At 32.2% G+C, this 20,930-nt stretch overlaps 1 protein-coding gene across 1 annotated transcript in view; it reads left to right on the top strand.

The window, feature by feature from the left end:
* The first annotated feature begins 1,737 nt into the window (after positions 1-1,737).
* Positions 1,738-20,930, top strand: part of LOC105215441 (uncharacterized) — a 41,268-nt gene continuing 22,075 nt past the window's right edge. The window contains exon 1 of the mRNA XM_029042401.2: positions 1,738-4,380. The gene's annotated coding sequence lies outside the window, so the exon portion shown is untranslated. The remainder of the gene's footprint in view (positions 4,381-20,930) is intronic.

Here is a 20,930-nt window from a genome sequence, read left to right as displayed (position 1 = left end):
ATTCGATATATGGCGCCTTGAAAACGTACACTCCGATTTCGGTGATTTTTAGAAGGACGATGACACATTATAAATGCAGTATTTGTGCAAGCTTCTGTTCCGATATACAGTGGCTCACAGCCAAAGTGATGCAGTCGTATAAGAAATATTAGAGCAAGTATAATCTGCTACGTAGATTTTGCGGTTGTAGCTCAGCATTTGCTCTTCTCCATACATAACTCTTTCCATCTGATCTAAATAGGTTGAATTTAATTTCATCTGCAAAAATTACGGTATTCCAGAAGCTTTCACTCTTATATAAATGTTCTTTTGCAAACTTCAACCTTGCACTTCGATTTTTTGCATTGATATATGGCTTATTTTGGACTGTGCATTCATAAAAATCAACTTCTCTGAGCACTCTTCTTATGGTTTCCGGAGATATTTTTCAAATTCGCTGCATAAAATTGGAGCACTTAATTGGGGATTTTCTCATATTTTCCATACAATCCAATGAGGATCACTTTCAGTAAACATTTTATTACGAGCCGTATTCTTTTGATTTGCAACACGATTTTCACGAACATAACGTGCAATGATATGCTGAACAGTTCTTTGACTCAGTTCCACACTTACCGCGATTTTAAGTTGACTTTTTCCGTCTTTATATTGCTTCAAGATTAACTCGTGCTTGTTTGGCGACCCACAAAAATTTCACCAAATATGCCCCTTCCTAGTATAATATTCTGTACCAAATTTCGCAATTTTATATATAGCTTAGTTATGGTAGTTTATATGTTTTCGTTTTTGTGAGTGTGGCAGTGGTTCGATTTCGCCCTTCTTATGGTTATGGCCAAGGTACATGTGTACCAAGTTTCATAAAGATATTTTTGCTCAAGTTATCGTTTGCACGGACGGACAGACAGACAGACATCCGGATTTCAACTATACTCGTCACCCTGATCATTTTGGTATATCTAATTCGTTTAGTTTTTGGATTTACAAAGAACAGTTAGGGGCCATCCATAAATTACGTCACACCTTGAAGGGGGGGAGGGCATCATTCAGAAGTGACATTGTGTGACAAGGGGCAGGGCATCACATTTCAAAATTTAGGGCAATATCGTTTCCCGCTCTGCTGCGCTCCTGGTACATGCTTCGCGCCGGCGCAGTGACGCAGAGTTCAAAATGTGACATCTTGTGACAAGGAGGAGGGGAGGGGTTAAAAAGTCCTTAAATTCGTGTGACGTAATTTATGGATGGCCCCTTATGTGAACAAAACTATAATCATCTCTTAGCAATTTTCTTGCGAGAGTATAAAAATTTCGTGAAACCGGCTGTTAAACGACTATTCAAAATGCTTATTTCAAATAAATCGCTTTTTAACATTAGAATTATCTATTTTTTTAATTTGTGTGGTTAAAAAGATTTTTGTCAGCGCCTACTTAACAGAAAGCGCAAAGCTCAACACAACACAAATTTCGCTTGAAAGCACTGAGCTGTTAAAAAGCTCACCAACTTGATCGTGTGATGTTGATGTCATGCGATGACAACACATCACATCACATCATGCACACAAAGTATCTGTATCTGTTGGTATGTTATTTATGGCTATCCGCAAGTCACTTCAACACACACACACACACCTATAAACACAAACAAATATCTTGTATATGTATGTATGGGCATACAACTAAGCTGAGGCGCAAAAGCACCGCGCTATACAAAGCAGTCAGCAGGCAGCAGACAGCAGCCCACAGAATAACATATTGCTTCGAATAGAATCGCCTCAGTTGGCATTCAGAGCTGTTTGAGAATTGTTGTGAAGATCGGTGAACGCGCACACAAATTAAATAGACTACGAAACAGAAAATTTCGTACAAAATTCAAAGGCAGATAGAAAACAATAGCATAATATACATATGGATGTATGTATGGATGTATATGAGAACTAAATGTATTCGATAAATTCAGGCTGAAGAAATGCTAAACAAACGCAAATAAGAGCATATGCACGAATATACATATATGCTATGTAGTTAAATATGTATATATATATGAAGAGGTATATATAATATATAAAGCGATATATATATATTTAGGTATATAATGTAAAGTTATTTATGTAAATGCGTGCAAAACAAGCGACAATAAGTGGCGGTAAATGAAACAAAGTGTGTTCATTTGAAAGGCAAACGCCAGCAGAGACAAGCAGTGAAAGAAAACAACAACAAAAACAAAAAACAACAACAACAACAGCAATAAATTTTGTGGAAAGCTATCTTGCAGATGCGACAATCGGGTTTAAGAACTGCTGCAGTTTTACTACTTTTTGTTGTGTTCATTTAAATGCGCTTGCGCTCATTGTCAATACCGGTATTTTGGCGTAAATGAGAGAAAATGTAAGGCAAAAAAATTGAAAATAAATAAAAGAAAAAAATTTATAAATAAAATAAGATAATTGTAATGCAATCGAAGTATATGCAGATACTTGAACTGAAATTCACAAGTTATTAATACACATCGACGCAGAAAGTAGTACGAAGCGCTGTGGAGCAGACGTGTACAACGGAACTTGGAACTTTAATTTAAAGTCAAATAATTATTATTTTTGAAAAAAGCTGTTATTGGTTGTAGAGTATTGAACGCAAGACACTTAGAGAACTGACGTGCTCTATGCATAAATTTATAAAATTGCTAACGGTAAACTGTGTATGACTAAAGGTCACGTGATTGCGGTTAATTAATAAACAAACGATTTTTCATTGTGTAAATTTCACATAGCATTTCACTTTCAATTGTGAGTTGAAGCAACAACGCCAAATCTAGCTAAACATATGTTAGATTACTGAGCAACAAGCGTCAAAGCAAAAAATCGCGCAACAAGTTGAACAAAGCAGAGCGAAAGAAAAAGAAAGCCTAAAGGGAGTGCACAATAAGTGGGAGTATACAACATAAGCTAAATAATATTACAAGGAAAACAACAATAACAACAACAATTATAATAATCACAGCAACAACACTAGCTACAACAGCAGACAGGTCAACGGGTGACTGTAGTGTAATGGTGAAACCGCTGTTGGATTACTTCTATCAATACGTTTTCGACTGGCTGGATTATTGGCGATTTCAGTGCAGTGGCAATTGTAGTCGGAATAGCAACAACAACTATAGCAACAAACAGAATTTTTGGCTTGCAATTGCAATACACAGCCGACACAACGCACCGTAGTGGCGAGAAGATTGTGCGGCAACAATCGCTAAATTTAACGTGAACAACGTCAGTGCGTTCAATAATAATAATAATAATAATACTAATAATTAAAGAAAAAGTGCCAGAGAGAGTGCAATGACAACGAAAGACACGGCTGAAGTTGACTGAGTGGCATATATACATACATATGCACACAGAAATATTTGCAAAGGAAAAAGCGCAAGCAAAATAAATTTAGAGCGCACCAAAATCGAGTAGCGCCCCAAAAAGACGAAGAAGCTGAAGAATTCTATATGCAAACACAAATAAACACTGCTGCTGGCAAAGTGTAAAAATAGACACATTCCCGATAAGCGAAGACGAAATTACAACAAAAAATTTAAATAAATATATATACAAATAATTAATGCAATTAAATAACTGATATATATATATATATATAAAGAAAGCATAGCTGAAACTCACCGAAAGCACTGTTGATTACAGCGGCGACATTTTGAGTCCAAGAAGGAATATATTTGTTGATAGCATTTAACTTGCATGCTTGACATCCTCAACGAAGCTTAAACGCATTGCACTCGTTTTTTCTGCTTTATCTGCTTCTTCGCCTCCTTATTGCGCACAGCACACGTGCCAAAGGACATTCACCTGCAAAAAGACGCGACGGCATATAAGCAATAAAATATTATTTAAAAGTAAAGCAAATCACGTAATTGAACGTTTATCTAAAAATTCTCGAACATTTTTTGGCGAAAATTAACAAACAGCGATAGAACTATTTCTATTTTGCTACGCTTTAAATATTCGGTGTTTGATCTCAAAGCCCCCGCAGCGCGCGCACACTGACCTAGCCTAACGTGTACTAGCAGTAGTACACACAGGAAATACAACAAAAAATAGTGTTTTCGCAGTAAATTAAAAAAAAAAATAAATAAAAAATTCAAAAACAAACTAAACAGCATAAAAATTTCGTAAGCAAAAATTTTCTACGTAAAAAATACTGTGATTTTGGCAAACAAAAAAAGCGACTTAAATAGTTTCTATAAGTAAAAAGTGGTACTTTTCAAATAATCAAACTCAATAAAAGCATTTAAAATTAAAAAAAATACTTTTTGTGCTCGCGAAAAAATCTGATAACTTTTTTACACACCATTAATCGGAAAGCGAAGTTTTTGAAGTACGATAAAGTGAGTAAAAAATTTGATATTTCCCATGATTTTCAAATATTTTTTTAAGAATTTTTTATTATAATTATTTTTACTTGCACTAATTGTGCATAGATTGCATAGAATTATTTTATTTAAGAGTTAATAGAATTATACTTATGCAGAATTAAATTGATTTCTTAAATTGATAACGTGACGATACTAATTCCATTTCATTGTGGTATTGAAATCGCACAAAATTTCATAATTTTGTTTTCCTTTTTAAAAGCTTTGCAATAAACGAGAATTCCTCTATCAATTTCGAAGAGATGTTTTGACATTCATAATTATGTGCATAGCTATGTATATCTATATAGGTTTAAATATATAGCAATGATCTAACAGCTATTTCAATTTTATTCTGAACTTTATTAATATCAAACTCCAACATGGTTGCCTTCGTTGAATATTATTGAAATTTATTGGAAAGGTCAAAAACTGATTGCTGGAGTTAAGCCATACTTTTCGAAGAACTACCTAAGGAATAAAGGCGACATTAAGACAAACTTACAATTAATCTTTTCAAAAAATAATTTTTGCTAATAACTCTTGACAATTTCAGAATAATAGCGTTATTAGACAGCCACCTTTAATTGATCAATTAAAATTTTTATTGAGAAACCCTATTTTGCCATTTATACTGGCGGCTACTCGATAATCGATCAGCTGTTACACATTTTTGTTTTTGCTTTTCATAAGAACGTATATCGTATGTCTTTGTCGTAGAGTTGCATTTGATTTTCAAGTCGATTAAAATTCAATTAAATTCAATTTAAATTTTATTTTGTATGGTAAATCGATCTTAATAAGCGTTTTAATCGAGCTGAGGCCGGTTAATTGATCAATTAGTTCCTGTTTAAAAACGCTATAAAGTCTAGAAGTTTTACACCTATCTTAGCAACTGAAAAAAATTATAAGGCCGTTTACATTTTATGTACCAATACTTCTTACTTAAATTGCTTGATAACTTCCCTTCTTAAAAGTGATCACTGATTTCATCTAAAGACGTTTCTTCATCAACAACTGAAGGATCCTTCACTTTTATATTATATAAATACAGTAGTTTTCCGAAATAGCGAATACCTTAATTGTCAGGCCTGTTCGTTACATCGAATTTTTCGTTAATTCGAGTACTCACTTAGAGGTATGTTTTCCAATAAAAATGAGTTAAATATCCGTAAATTGCAGTTTAATAAATTGTTTTATTAATTATTTGTTAAAAAATGAAAAATCATAACAAAACAATTCAAATCCAATAAATTCTTCCAAAATGGACCAATTCTGACACTTATACTTCTATTTGGTGCTGATCAATAATTTCAAGCTTTTTTTATAAAATTCATCATTTTTTCAATTTGCACATTTCTTTTGAATTATTTCAAGTTTTTTTTTTTTAATTCTCGTTCGATGTTGTTTGATTTTTTCTCTTTCTTCATATGTCTTCTTCATGTTGTTCGTTAAACCGAGTACTTACGAATCACCGATGTTCGTTATTTAAGGTACTCAATATAACAAATTTGCTTGTTCGTTATAAGCGTTATTCGTTAAAACGAATATTCGTTATTTCGGAAAACTATTGTATTATTATATTCATTAAATTATTCGCATTGCTATTAAACCTCTAAAAATACAATTTTGAATTATATGAAAACAAATTTGATAACGCGAAATAAATGCATTAATATCTAAAGATTAGCATTTCCGCTGTGCGATTTTCGAGTGCCACTTAGTGATTGGTGAAGATTCAGTGAATGGAGAACGATAACACATAGTATAAATATAATTAATTAGTAGTCTAAATACTTTATATACATATACATATTTATATGTATCTTGAAGACTGCCACGCGTAGAGCATTGTTTAACGCGCATCTTTGGCATGGTAATAAATTTTGGGCATAACAGCATTCGCATTTTATATCTATACATAAGTATATGCAAATACATAAACTAACTACATACTTATGTATATATATTCTTATGTAGCCGTTGTTTTTTAGTCAGAAAATGTTTTTCTAGACTTCTAGTTCTTTTCCATTATGTTAGATTTTCTTTTTTGTTTTTACGCCTGTTGTCCGTTGGTCTTTTCTACTCATACCACTCTATATACTTGCATGATATGTATATAAACGCATATTTTTTGGCAAAATTTTACATTTTTGTTTTGAAACATTTTTTATAGCATTTCGAAAACATTCTAAATTGTTGTATGTGGCACTTTAGAGAGTGTACTTTGAACCTCATTTGGGGTACAGCATTAGAATTAAAATACATTTTGTTCCTAAGTAAAGATTTTCTAATAATAAAATATTATTAAATAATTGAATCTTTAAAGGCTCTATCTCGATCAAATAGGAAAAATAGAAAGGCAATTATTGTGGGTTTCAAAAATAGCTCCAACTTTAAAATGCAAATCTCTGTTTCCTACGACACTAAAATGAGCCAACAGCATAAATGGCCAACAAAATAAATCATCGATTATATAGTTAAAGAAGCTATCCGATATTCGGAAATCTTCGTTACAGGCCACCGGTCCCCAGGTCTACAACTTTGCTTACGCCGTTTTCCAATAGATGTCTCTAGGGTCAAGAACTGGTCAATTAAATCGATTTTTTTTACATTGATCTTGGACATTTGTGTCAACATTAACCCAACAAAATATTTGTAGAGATCTGTTTGCATCCCAAACTTATTCTCAACTGAAAATGTCACTTTTTGAGCCGAATTTTCGACATATGCGGGAAATTTTGCTATTCTTTTTTAATTCCAAGAAAAGAGCGGTTGAGGCTCATGGACATTTGTAACATCGACACTTAGTTTTTATACAAAAAAAACTTAAATTCCCAAAACAAACGGCGGAAGCAAAGTTATAGACCTAATAATAAATCTCAAAAATAACACAGCTACACAAAAAATTGTTGGTTCTTAAATGAGGGTCCTACTATGTGTACCATATGTTCTTGGTGTCGCTGAATCCGAATCTAAGATCCATTTAATCCGGATTTTGATCATCATCATCAAATCAGGGTTTTTGATATAACCCTAAAAAACCAATATGGCGTACAGCGTTTTGAAGAATTCACCAATTTCGCTTGAAACTCTCTATAAACGTTTTCGTAAAGGTCCAACATTTAATTTCTAAGCATTGCATCTCCCAAAAAAAAAAAACAAAAAAAAGTGTCAAAGTCAAATTAAAGTGTTTTCAAATGAGAATCTACAATACGTGCGTCATAAGACTCAGACTCACGTTCAAATTTCAACAAGTGGTGAAATATTATGCTTCTTCGATCAATCTCATGTAATAAATTCGTATGAAATGTAATAAAATTGAAATGGAAATTCAATTAATTGATTTCTTTCTAACCTTCATTACGATTTCCCTTTCTACACAGAAAGCGTCACATTGATTTTCACTATAAGATGCTGTAGATGCTGTACATTTTCTATGAAACTATCTACCTTAGTTCAAATGACATTTTTAGAAACGCTATATAGGCGTTATCTGTCAACGTGCAGTGATTAGCGCTTCAAGCGAAAAGTCACAAGTTCAATTCTGTATACATAGCGTAAATCTTCAGTGTAAAAGCTTAGTTTTTCTGCGAAATGAACATTGTAGCTAAATCGAGTGATTACGAGCAAAGCTAATGTTGATCAGGTATAATCATGATTTCACAAAAAAAAATTCAGTTACAAAAAAGTGAGTTTAATTGGTTTTTTACAGCAATTTTCTGCAAAATTTGAACTAGTCACCGTTTCTGCGTATTTATAGTATTTATAAAACAACAACGAGATAAATACTAAAACGAACGCTTAAAGTTTAGATACTTCAGTATTTGCATATGCAAATAGCATAACATGAAAATGTTTATAAATTCAAAAACAAATGCGTGATGTGTGTGTGTGTAGGTTTGTTTTCAAAGTCTAAAAGCTATAAAGATTTTCTGCGTAACTACAGCTGTTTCATACAAGTGTTGTATAAACAAAAATATTTTTTAAAAGTTGCATTATTTGAGCTTATGTGGGACGCTATTCAACGTAATGAGTTGCGTTAATGCACAAGTAACTATTTATGTTTATAAATGTAGTCATAGTTGTTGTTGTTTATAATTTATTTAGAACATAAAAAAGTGATTTTCTAACATTTAAGCTTTTTTCATAAAAAAGTCAACTTAATTACCGTTAACTAAACGTAGTATTACTTAAGTACTACAACATACTAAGCTCCACGCACTCACATATGGCATGAGACTAAGCACAGCAGTATTCAGTTTAATTGTCTTGTCAGGAATTCTACATACTTGTCGTCAGTTAATCAAATCACTTAACTGTCATAATAATAATTATAACAATCAATATTCCGATTGAATGCCTATTTTATCATAATTATCAGCAATAAATTAGTGTATGTGCGCACATATCTACACCGCATATTATAGATAGTCAATAAAAGCACTGCACAACATAAGGAAATAATGGTGATATTGTCAGAACATATCAATTCGTCCGCATGGCAATACACTGAAGTACGTAAAAACGCTATGCGGCATATTAATAACGTTTCAACGTTTTCAGCGTCACGGCAAGACGCGTGTAGTGCCCATATATATACATAGGTATATCTACACGTCTGTATGTATTTACATAATTTAACTTGAGTTTGTGAAATGATAGTATGTAGATAAGTAAATACAATTCTGTATGCGCAAAATGTAGTGTTATATCCAAGGGTCAAAAATACATATGTTCATTAAGGTTGTACTTTTTATAATGAGAATATTGATTATTGTGCGAAAAACTTGGAACATGCCTTAATGGGTTACATGGGTTTCGTGGATTCAAAAAAAAAAATTTTTTGTTTTTTTGCTTAATAATTTCTACAACTTCTCAAGAATATTATCGTAAATTTTCAAGTCGATCCGAAAAATAGTTTCGGAGATACAGCCTTTGGAAGTTGTGCGCTCCAAGTCAGGTATTATTGTTACTCAAAACTTTAAACGCGTTTTTCTCGGAACCGTGTTTTCAAAGTTGTTTGTCAAAAGTTCTCGAAAACTACTCAACCGATCTTGATGAAATTGTGCACATGTGTTCGAGATACAATTTACTCGTGCTTGAACGCAGGATTTTTCCTTTTTTCAATTAGAACTATTTAAAAAAAAAAATAAAATTTCAAGCAAATTTTACCGAAATTTTTATTTTTTTGGAAAAATGTCTGCCAAAGTTCCAATTTTCACTTTTTTGTCTTTCCTTCGTTCAAGCACGAGTTTATGGTCTTACCTAAAACACTTATTTTGGTTATTTAATTTTGGATGATCCTGTCAAGAGTTATACTGACAACACGTACGCACCTTTTTTCCGAGGGGTCACCGGAAATGACGTCGCAATGGAGGAGTTTTAATTTTTTTTTTAATTTCAAAAATTATTATTTAAATATGTATCTATAAGATAGAAAAAAGTTTGAATTAAATAAATATTTTTTTACATAGAAAAAAAAATATTGAAAATAGGCCTTTTTTACCCGATAAAACCCATGTAACCCGTTAAGAACACATGACATAACATAGAATAGCCACTTTTCATAATTAGCATATATAATAAATATAGGAATATATTTCAAAGTACATTAAATATAACATAGCATTTAATAGACAAATAATAAAAATATTATTACACAAAAATGCGTGAAAAGGCTTGAAATAACATAGCATGGCATAACATGAGTTAAAATTGTTTCCATATTTCATCAAACATTTACACAGAACACATGAGATTAGAAGAGTATTATGTATATAAGAAATCAATCTTGAACTTGGCACTAATCAGTGCTTTAAATAGGTTTAAGAAGAAATCGAATTAATATCAAACGGTCTAAGCCCCTCTATAGTAGTATGAGATAGTCAACAGTAAGCGAGTAGCGAATGAATACTCGCTAAAGTAAGAAAATTAATGTAAAGCAAGAAAAGCTCTGTAATTTATTAGTGAGGTTGATCGAAAGCAATTTGTAATATTCTTTTGTCACTCTCCAACAAAAAAGTTGTAATCTTTTTCTGGTCTTTTTATAAATCCTCAGGTTCAGGAATATTTTCTTCATTTCAATTTTTTTTGGTTCTCCCTAATGCGTTTGTATGAAAGTAAACGTAAATCAAGAGAAACTCTGTAATTTATCAGTGAGGTTAGGTTAGGTTATAAGGCTGTTTCCCAAAGGAAAACACACGTAGACTATAAAAGACAGTCCTTCGTTAAGCCAGGATAGTCCCTAGATTAGCAATTAGGAGTCGACAAAGCGACCTACTACAAATCTGCAGATATTCTTCACTACTATATTCGCTATTTCGCGAGATTCTTCGAAAAAGTGGGACTTGAGAAATATGTTTATTGGTCTCGCAATAGCGGGTCATTCCAGTAGAAAGTGATGAAATGATTCTACCTCATCCTCCTCCATCCAGCTTCTGCAGCTAGCATCCGGTATGATTTTTAACCTTACAGCGTGGATCCCGATGGGACAATAGCCGGTAAGAACCCCTAAGACTAAGGAGAGTTAAACTTTACTGAGGGAGAAGAGCTCGGTAGACCTCCTGCGATTCACCGTAGGAAGTGGCGACTGCAATAGGACAACGGCGCTCCTACATGTTTCCATGATTCCAACAAAAAAGTTGTAATCTTTTCTTGATCTTTTTATATAACCACAGGTTCAGTAATTTTTGTATCACTTTAATTTTTGGTTCACCCTAATGCGCAAGTATTTGTATATATGCTCTTAAATGTTCCTTAGTATTCTGTCACGTAGTCAACAAATTTCGTATAAGACGCGTCTGTCCTAACCGTCTCGAGCATACAAATGTAAATAACCGAGCTATATTGAAAAAAAGCTTTACTCACATACACACTTATTCATTATATTTGCATATACTACATTCTTATAGGTACGTACATATAACAGATGAGGATGCGAATCAAAAAATGCGAGCAACTGAACACCTCAGATGAATATGAAAATTTTGCCAAAATGCTCATTGAAGCCATATTTGTATTGTTTTTGATTATTTCTTTTCATTATTTGTTTATTTTAATTGTGGCTTGGCTGTGATCTCTTGGAATGACGTAGAAAGTGATTGCCAAAATGAAATTATTTTTACAAACATACAGAGAAAAATGTGATAATACATAAAGCATATTGCTACTAGACTGACAAGAGATAAGTAATCAGTAATTATATAAATTTAAATTTTTATATACAATCAAATAAATTTATAAAAAAATATTTAAAATTTAATCAAAAAGAAATCTATAATTTTTTTTTATTTATATCAGTGTTTACTTTAATAATAATAAAAAAATAAATATAATAAAAATTAAACAAAAAATGTTCAAATAAAAATTTCTAATATTTTAAATTTTTATTTGTATTTAGTACCGTTAATTAATTACCGTTATCATTAGGTGACTTCAAAGATTAGACTTAACAAAAATAATAATAATTAACTGTTAAGCTAAGTCATAATTTTGCATAAAAACAAAAAAAACAAAAAAAAACAAATAAAAATAAAATGAATGAATAAGCACTTAGCATAACAAACAAACTTAGCATTTATGTATAAAGCACGCTACTGTCGGCTTTTCAAATATATATACATATCACTTTTTCATACATATATACATATAACTAAAAGCGAACGGGAATATCGTTGCCGTGGGGCCAAAACGCGGTTTAAATAGGTTTGTAGGTCACTAACGAATGGTGCATCAATTTGTAGTGGATAAATGTGCATACATATATGTGTGTATTTGTAGTTGTATGTATGTATATAAGTGTAGATATTTAGTTTGTATGAACATAATACTTTGTATGCGCGTTTTTAGCGCTTGGCGCAGCAGCTAATATTGCTGAACTGGCTGGCAAAAGTTCATTTTTTGTTTTTTGGATGAAGTTTTTGCAATACACACACACACTTACAAACTAAAAAGTGCAGAATTTTTATTTTTTTTAATGTAAATTACAGTAAACTTATACTCTGATTACCTTTGACGTATAGTAGTACTTGATAAGTACAAAATTATCTGAGCGTTTTCGGGACAAATTTTCTCTCTTTTTAGCAATATTATTGCGCCTTTTGTTTAAACAGTGGATCCCCTTTTATTATAATATATTTTAAAATTCAAGAGTTTAGGATATCGCTTTGATTAAGTACAGTGGAACTTCCATAACTCGAACTTCTATAACTCGAAGATCTCCAAATTTCATTCAAATTTACTTCCCTAACTCGAATTTCTATAACTCGAACTCTTGAAGTGGCAAAAGAAGGCAACTTTCATACAAATTTCCTTCCATAAATCGAACCTTTTGGTCAGGGAATAATACAAAATTTAAAATTTTACGATCGAGACAGAATTTTAAAAGAGTTCCTCTATATCGTACAGAGGCGAACAAAAAATCTCATATTACACTAATGGATTGCATAAATCATGTCACAAAAGCATGGGATACAGATGTCAAGAGCCAAACAATAGCAAAGTGCAACACACAAAATTACAGAAATTATCTTTTAATGTATGTCCAAAAAAATTTTGCGAAGTAAATAAATAAAACAATGTATAAATCTATATTATACAGCTTTTTAAAAATTTATATGTTTTAATGAAAATTCTATAACTCGAAGTCTCTCTAACTCGAAGTTTTTTTGTGGATTATGGTGATTCAAGTCAGAGAAGTTCAACACGAACTTTACTGAAATGTAAATTTTAAAACATTAGCGATATAAAATTCCAGGGGGCGTATCGAGAAAGGAATTTTAATTAGGAATCAGATAACCAGTCGAGTAATACCCGCCCTCGGTCTCATCTTTAACATAGATCTGTTTACATAGCATTAAATATAAGCTGAAGCATTAGCTGTCTTCGATTCACCATTTCTGTACTCGCTATATTTGCCCATTGCTCTCTTTTTTACACGGCAAAGCAACAACAAAATTTTCGAATTGAATTCGATACAAGAGAGTATGTGGATACCTCACTAAAGTGGTATAACCACTATTTTCAATGCTACCAAGTTTTGTTCACACATTTAGACCAGTTTTATACATTCTATACCAGTATTTTCTATTGATTTTTAATTAAAATAAATTATAATTGTTTAAAAAGCTATCAAGATATTTTCTGATCGAAAGAATACTTGAATCTACAACTAGCAGTACCGCCAATTTGCTTGAACAATTGCTTTTGATTGGCTACTCTCCAACGCTTAGCAAATCGTTGAGAGATATTATTTCTCTCCTCTGTCAGAACAGTTTTCCGGTACATTCAGAGAGACCCAAGACTAGCCAAAGCTATTGCTACTCAGAGTCTCTTATTATATAGGCTAGTTTTATTAAATCTAATTCAATACTTTAAATATAAATATGATTAAAGATGCAGTTATTTTTTGCAAACAACAATACAATGCATGTAAAATCAATATTTTAAGTCATTGTTTACAAAACAAAACGCATTTAAATTTCATTGCCACTCAAAGGTAATCATTACTTCTTTCATTACACACACATAAAATAAGCAAACAGTGGACGCGTGTTGAATTAGCCTCAACGCTAGTCAAGCTCACAGAATAAAACCTTAATGGACTGAATTTTGAATAAATTTAATTTAAATTAATTCCGGTTTTAAGTGAATAATACAAATTTAAGACTTATGTGTTGTTAACATATATTTAATTAAATACACGTTTTCAGAGTTTAAATGTTTAATAATTTACTCACATGCAGTGGTTAAACATACTCGAATATAATCGCATATACTATTGATTGAAAGAATTGCATAGGAGTCAGGTTAATTGTTTATTGTTTCTTCTTATCACCAATAAAATTTTCCATAACTTGAATGAATGAAATAATTAGAATTACATATATCTTAGTATTACATTATACAAGTTATTTAAAATTTATAAGTTTTATAAAAAGTATAAGTTTTAGCACCTGTTAGGAGTCTTGTATACATATTTTTGACTTGTATTAACATCAACAAAAAAGTCAAGCTTCTTGTAAATCTAGTGAGCAACATTAATGTTATTTTAATGAACAAATTATATGATCTTAAGTCAAGTAATGCGTTAAAGCATTAAACAGCGGCTACTTAGCGGTCAAGTGTCGTGGGTAAATTACTTAAAGCTATTTAAGAGTAGAATTTTCACACAAACTAAAAGTTTATGAGCAAGCCGACTGACACACAATATCATCAATCGACAGACTTTCAGAAAAACGAGCAAAAGAGCTATATAAATTACGCTTTAAATGCAGATATACTATAAAACAAAAAATATAAAAAAACAATCAACAATTCATGTAAAACAAACCTCAGTGCGAACACAAGAAGCTCTGAAGCTTCTTTCGCAGCTTTATACCGAATTATTTTTAGCATGAAGAGTTCAACGACATATCTACGCTGACTTGTGAAAGGAAAAGACAAGTGAAGAAATGAAGAAAATTGTAGTTAACAAAATTCGGTTTGAAAAATCAAATTCTTGGAACATTTTTTAATGAAAACGAGGACTAAAATGAATTAAGTTATGTAAGAAAAATATTCCCAGAATGCAAAGTCGCTAAATGATTAATGTTACTTTACGAATATTAGTTTAATATTCTTTCTCATTACTCGAACTAAAATCGTCTTCGGTTCGCTACCCCGTTAAGCTTGAACTCTACACATTTACATGAGAAAGTATTAACAAACTTATTTAGTTTAGTAGAATGCAACAGTGTATGTAGCTAGCTCATTAAAGTGGTATAACCGCATGCTATACCAGTTTATACCAGTTGTTTGTTCGATTGACAATTTTTCAAAGCCTGTTGAATAGAAGACTGTTAATTATTGTTTGAAATTGTAAGAATACATAACAGACATTTATACTTTGTTGCTGCATACAAAAACTGATTGAAAGAGTGTTTTCGAGAAAAAAAACAAGAAAAAACGTTAACTTCGGCTGTACTGAAACTAATATACCCTTCACAGGTGCATTTCTTTTAGTAACTATGTGTTTAAGCAAATCTAAAGACGTAAGAAAAAGTAAGTAAAAAAAAGATAACATTTTACTAATTCTTTTTAACCGGGTTGTTCGCTAGAAACATTAAGGTTATATAGTTAACCGATCTGAACAATTTCTTCGGAGATTATATTTTACCTTAAGCAGTAATCCATGTCAAATTTCGTGAAGATACCACGTCAAATGCGAAAATTTTCCATAAAAGCCATTGATTCCGATCCTTCGGTTTGTATGGCAGCTATATAATATAGTGAACCGATCTGAAAAATTTTTTCGGAGATTAAATTATTTCTATGAACAATAACTCACACCAAATTTCGTGAAGATATGTAGTGAAATGCGGAAGTTTTCCATACAAGCCCTTGATTCCGATCGTTCAGTTTGTATGCCAACTATATGATATAGTGGTCCGATATCGGCAGTTCCGACAAATGAGCAGCATCTTGAAGAGAAAATAAAATCAGCAAAATTTCAAAACGATATCTTAAAAACTGAAGGACTAGTTCGTATATATACAGACAGACGGCAGACAGACCGACATGGCTAAATCGACTCAGTTCAACCTACTGATAATTTATATATATACTTTATAGGGCCTCCGACGCTTCCTTCTGGGTGTTACAAACTTCGTGACAAACTTAATATACCCTGTTCAGGGTATAATAATCTATTAATTGTACCCGAAAACAAAGCGAAATTAATTCTTCCACAATTACATTGACTTAGCAATTTGAATAGTAAGTGAATAAGTTGTAGTAGTAGTACTGCCTGGGACAGGCTTACTTGTCTACGTCAAGTTTACAAAATAGTGTTTTAATATTTTAGCTGACGCATGAAGCTTAAATTATGCACCTTACATCAACGACAATGAACTATCTAATATAATTGTCGATTAGTACAAGTTATTAACTTCATATATCAATATCAGTTATGTAAATACTAAGCGATAATCCAAGAATAATGTAGGTGTCTACCATAATTAATCCCATAAGTTTTTGCGCACCATATTTCGAAACACTGGAACAAGTGAAAAATCGTACAATTGGACAAAGGACCTGTTGAATTATCGAAGAGATAATAAACCACTTTTGAATAGGTGTCTAGTACCGAGGTGACGGTTTCATACTTATACAAATATTTATATTTACAAGACTAGTATTCAACAAGCAATGCGGTTGACCAGCTGGTGAATATTCAATTGTTATTGTAATTCTTCACACCTCTTCTCAAACTCACATTTCCACCACAAGAGCTTGCTACCTCCGACAGCCGGTCTCTGGGAGGCCGGTCAAGCCAGAACTCTACAAGTGTCACTTGTTTGGGTTACTAGTATACATGGCAAGGCTAAGCGGTAGCACTTTATAATTGCTTCAAAGTGAACTTTTCAATTTTTCATTGCGTGACGCGTGCAAACCCCGCCACGCCACCTTTGTAAGTTGAAATTACAACAAAAGCAAAAAAATTAAACTGCAATTAAATGTGTGGTCGTTGCTCGTAGTCATTTCCTGCTTTGCACTTGTAATTCACGAGATATGCAAGTGCTAGTTTTATTACTAGGCGGTAGCTATAAATAATTTAGATCAACGTCTTACAAGGCTGACGAGCGGTATTACAAGAGACCGCGCTGCGTCAACTTGTTTGATGGTGAAGGCCAAATCTTATTGAATAATTATAAAGTATATATATGGAAAGAAAAACAAAAAGGTGTATCAAGTCAATAGCATGTTAATGAAAATTAAAACAAAAGTAGATAATGTAATCACAGAAACTACCGTTATAATCAAGTGCATTATCTGATTAATTTTTCTTGATTTCAAATGCTTTATAATAAGAAACTGCTCATAAAATAAGATTAGAAGATAGATCGCCTCTATATTTAGCAAAGCTGTAAGCGATTTTTTTTCGTGTATATGTAAATACTTGAAAACGTTTATAGCGCACTTATGTAAATACTAAAGTGAGTACTTATGTAAGCATAGACTTAATTAGTTCGGCTTACTGCATATTTTAGCAGTAAATGTGTTTAAAATTTACATTATTTATGCACATGAAATATTACTATTTTTTCTGTGTATACTCCTACACTGTCTTATCTTAATACCCATGTGACACGTTATTCATCCAGGTCCCCTGTGGTAATCCTTAGTTTCTCGTTATCTGCGCGAAATTCTGCGCTTATCTTTATTAATTCCTACAAATGCACGCGCATTTATTTAAATACAGAAGTCATACGTTTATAATTTATGAAGTTAGTAATACCTAGAATGTGACCTTGTGAGTGCACTGATTATTCATATACATAAGATGGGAGTTCTGGGAAGGGGAATTTCAGATCCAAAAACGTTCAATAAGAGTCTTGAAAATATTATTATTTATAAGGATGATAAGTGAGGAATATGGTGTGCTTAGTGGGATTTTTACTCAAAACTAAGTATTCCAATCGCTCAATTTTTCATTGAGTGGATTTGTTAAAAACTGTCTCAGTTGTTTTAAGAAGAAAACCTCGGGATAGATGGAGGGAGTTTTTGGAAAACTTTTCTTCGAATACTTTTTTTATTATTCGGCGATCTAGAATGATGTAACCCCACTAGCTGTTTCACAACTTTTTTATGAAATGATCTTGATATGAAATAGGCCTACAATAAAATAAAACTATGAATCTATGAAATAAGCCTCTTCAGCTGGTTTAAAGCTGTCTTCGATTCGCTTTTGGTATAACTGCTATATTCAGTGCTGCCAAGTTATTACTTACACATATTAGACCAGTTTCATCACTTTGAATGGCTGAATGTATAAATTACTGTTAAAAATGACAACATAAATATTTTTCAAATGATCTTTACTTGAAACAAGAAAAACGTTAACTTCGGCTGTACTGAAGCTAATATACCCTTTACAGATGCATTTCTTTTAGTAACTATGTGTTTAAGAAAATCTAAAGACGTAAGAAAAAGTAAGTAAAAACAAGTAAGGAAAGGCTAAGTTCGGGTGCAACCGAACATTTTATACTCTCGCAATTTATTTAGAGATTTAACTATATTTTCGGTGAAAAATTATCCTTAGGCACTGAGTTCTTGATGTTTGATATCAGGGGCCTTGAAAAGTCATGGTCGGATTTTGACAATTCTTCCACAAGTGATGTCACAGCTCCAATACAGTATTTGTGTAAAGTTTTATTTCGCTATCTTCATTGGTTCCTTATGTATATCTTATAAAGTGAAGGAATCAGATGAAATTCAAAAGGCGTAGTTGTGAATCGATTTTGCCTATATTCCACACGTGTCATCAGGTTGTCAAGAAAATATTATATACCGAATTTCATTGAAATCTGTCGAGTAGTTCTGGAGATATGGTTTTGGATCCATAAGTGGGCGACGCCACGCCCATTTTACATTTTGTAAAAAAAAATCTCAGTGCAGCTTCCTTCTGCCATTTATTATGTAAAATTTCGTGTTTCTGACGTTTCTCGTTAGTGAGTTAATGCACTTTTAGTCAGTTTCAACCTAACGTTTGTATGGGAGGTAGGCGTGGTTATTATCCGATTTCTTTCATTTTTGGACTGTATAAGGAAACGGCTAAAAGAAACGACTGCAGACAGTTTGGTTAATATAGCTTTATTGGTTTGCAAGATATATACAAAAAACCTATTTGGGGGCGGGGTCACGCCCACTCTTCCAAATAAAATACATTCAGATGTGCCCCTCCCTAATGCGATCCTATGTTCCAAATTTTATTTTCATAACTATATTTATGGCTTAGTTATAGCTCTTTATGTGTTTTTGGTTATCGCCATTTTGTGGGCGTGGCAGTGGACCGATTCCGCCCATCTTCGAACTTAACCTTCTTATGGAACCAAGGAACACGTGTTCCAAGTTTCATTAAGATATCTCAATTTTTACTCAAGTTACAGCTTGCACGGACGAACGGACAGACAGACATCCGGATTTGAACTTTACTCGTTACCCTGATCACTTTGGTATATATAACCCCATATCTAACTTGTTTAGTTTTAGGACTTACAAACAACCGTTATGTGAACAAAACTATAATACTCTCTTAGCAACTTTTGTTGCGAGAGTATAAAAAAGAAAACATTTTACTAAATCTTTTTAGCCGGGTTGTTTGCTAGAAATATTAAGGTTATATAGTGCACCGATCTGAACAATTTTTTCGGAGATTAAATTATTTCTATGAGCAATAACTCACACCAAATTTCGTGAAGATATGTAGTAAAATGCGGAAGTTTTCCTTACAAGCCCTTGATTCCGATCGTTCGGTTTGTATGGCAGATAAATGCTATAGTGGTCCGATATCGGCAGTTCCGACAAATGAGCAGCTTCTTGAAGAGACAATAACATCTGCAAAATTTCAAAACGATATCTTAAAAACTGAAGGACTAGTTCGTATATATACAGACAGACAGACAGACGGACATGGCTAAATCGACTCAATTCAACATAATGATTATTTATATATATACTTTATAGGGCCACCGACGCTTCTTTCTGGGTGTTACAAACTCCGTGACAAACTTAAAATACCCAGTTCAGGGTATAAAAAATTATAAAAATATATACATACATATATAAAATCATGCCCTACGCATTGCTCGAAAGTAAGAAGTAAAAAAAGAGAAGATTAAAGTATTGATCAACAAAGAAAGTTCTGGTATAGTTTATTCGATTGACTACTCTCTAATGCTTGGTATATTGAATATAGCTATTATTAATTATACGCTCGTTGCTTTATGCTTCTTGTAACTAACATTTCTCGGAGCTTCTATAATGGGTAGATTGTTAAATTTACTGTTGGAATTATTTTCGGTAACTTTTCTGGTATTTCATTTCAAATATTCCCTGGCGTTTGTATGTATGTATAATTTTCGTAGAAAAATGTATGGAAAAAAATATTTTGAAATTGTTTGCGTAATTTTAAACATAATACAATTGTAAGTACGTGTGCAATGCGTATGATGAATGATGTCACTATACTATATAAAATCTGTGTTTATTATATTAAATTAGCGTCATATAATATTATTAATAATAATAATTAATATTTTAATCATCTGATAAACGCAAAAAATATATACTTTTTGTTTGTGGATTGTATGTCTGCCTAGTCAAAAAATATTATTTATATATAAATATATATTTATATATACTATTTCTGCGAACAAACAAATTGTATATACATTTGTATTTTTGCTTTGCAACATTATCTGAAACAAATAAATCAATCGTCCGGATCTCAAAAAAAATCTTTATATTTTCTGAGTTTATGCTGAAACACCGAAAAGTGTAGCATAACTGGCGGACATGCGCTTTGGCACGTCGCCGATTTGAAAAATCTCACTAGAAACCATAATGAGTTCATAAAATACTTATAGCTTGCTATGAGAAATGAGCAATCAGTAGCGCACATGTTGCAAGCACAAGTCCAGACAGCCTATGTATATATACATAAATACAAATCTAGTAACTTAATGTGAGACATTGTAAAGTAA

The sequence above is a fragment of the Zeugodacus cucurbitae genome, chromosome 5 (assembly GCF_028554725.1).
Source record: "Zeugodacus cucurbitae isolate PBARC_wt_2022May chromosome 5, idZeuCucr1.2, whole genome shotgun sequence".
Classification (NCBI taxonomy): Eukaryota; Metazoa; Arthropoda; class Insecta; order Diptera; family Tephritidae; genus Zeugodacus; species Zeugodacus cucurbitae.
Note: the sequence above shows the minus strand (reverse complement) of the source record. Positions and strands in the feature narration are given on the sequence as shown.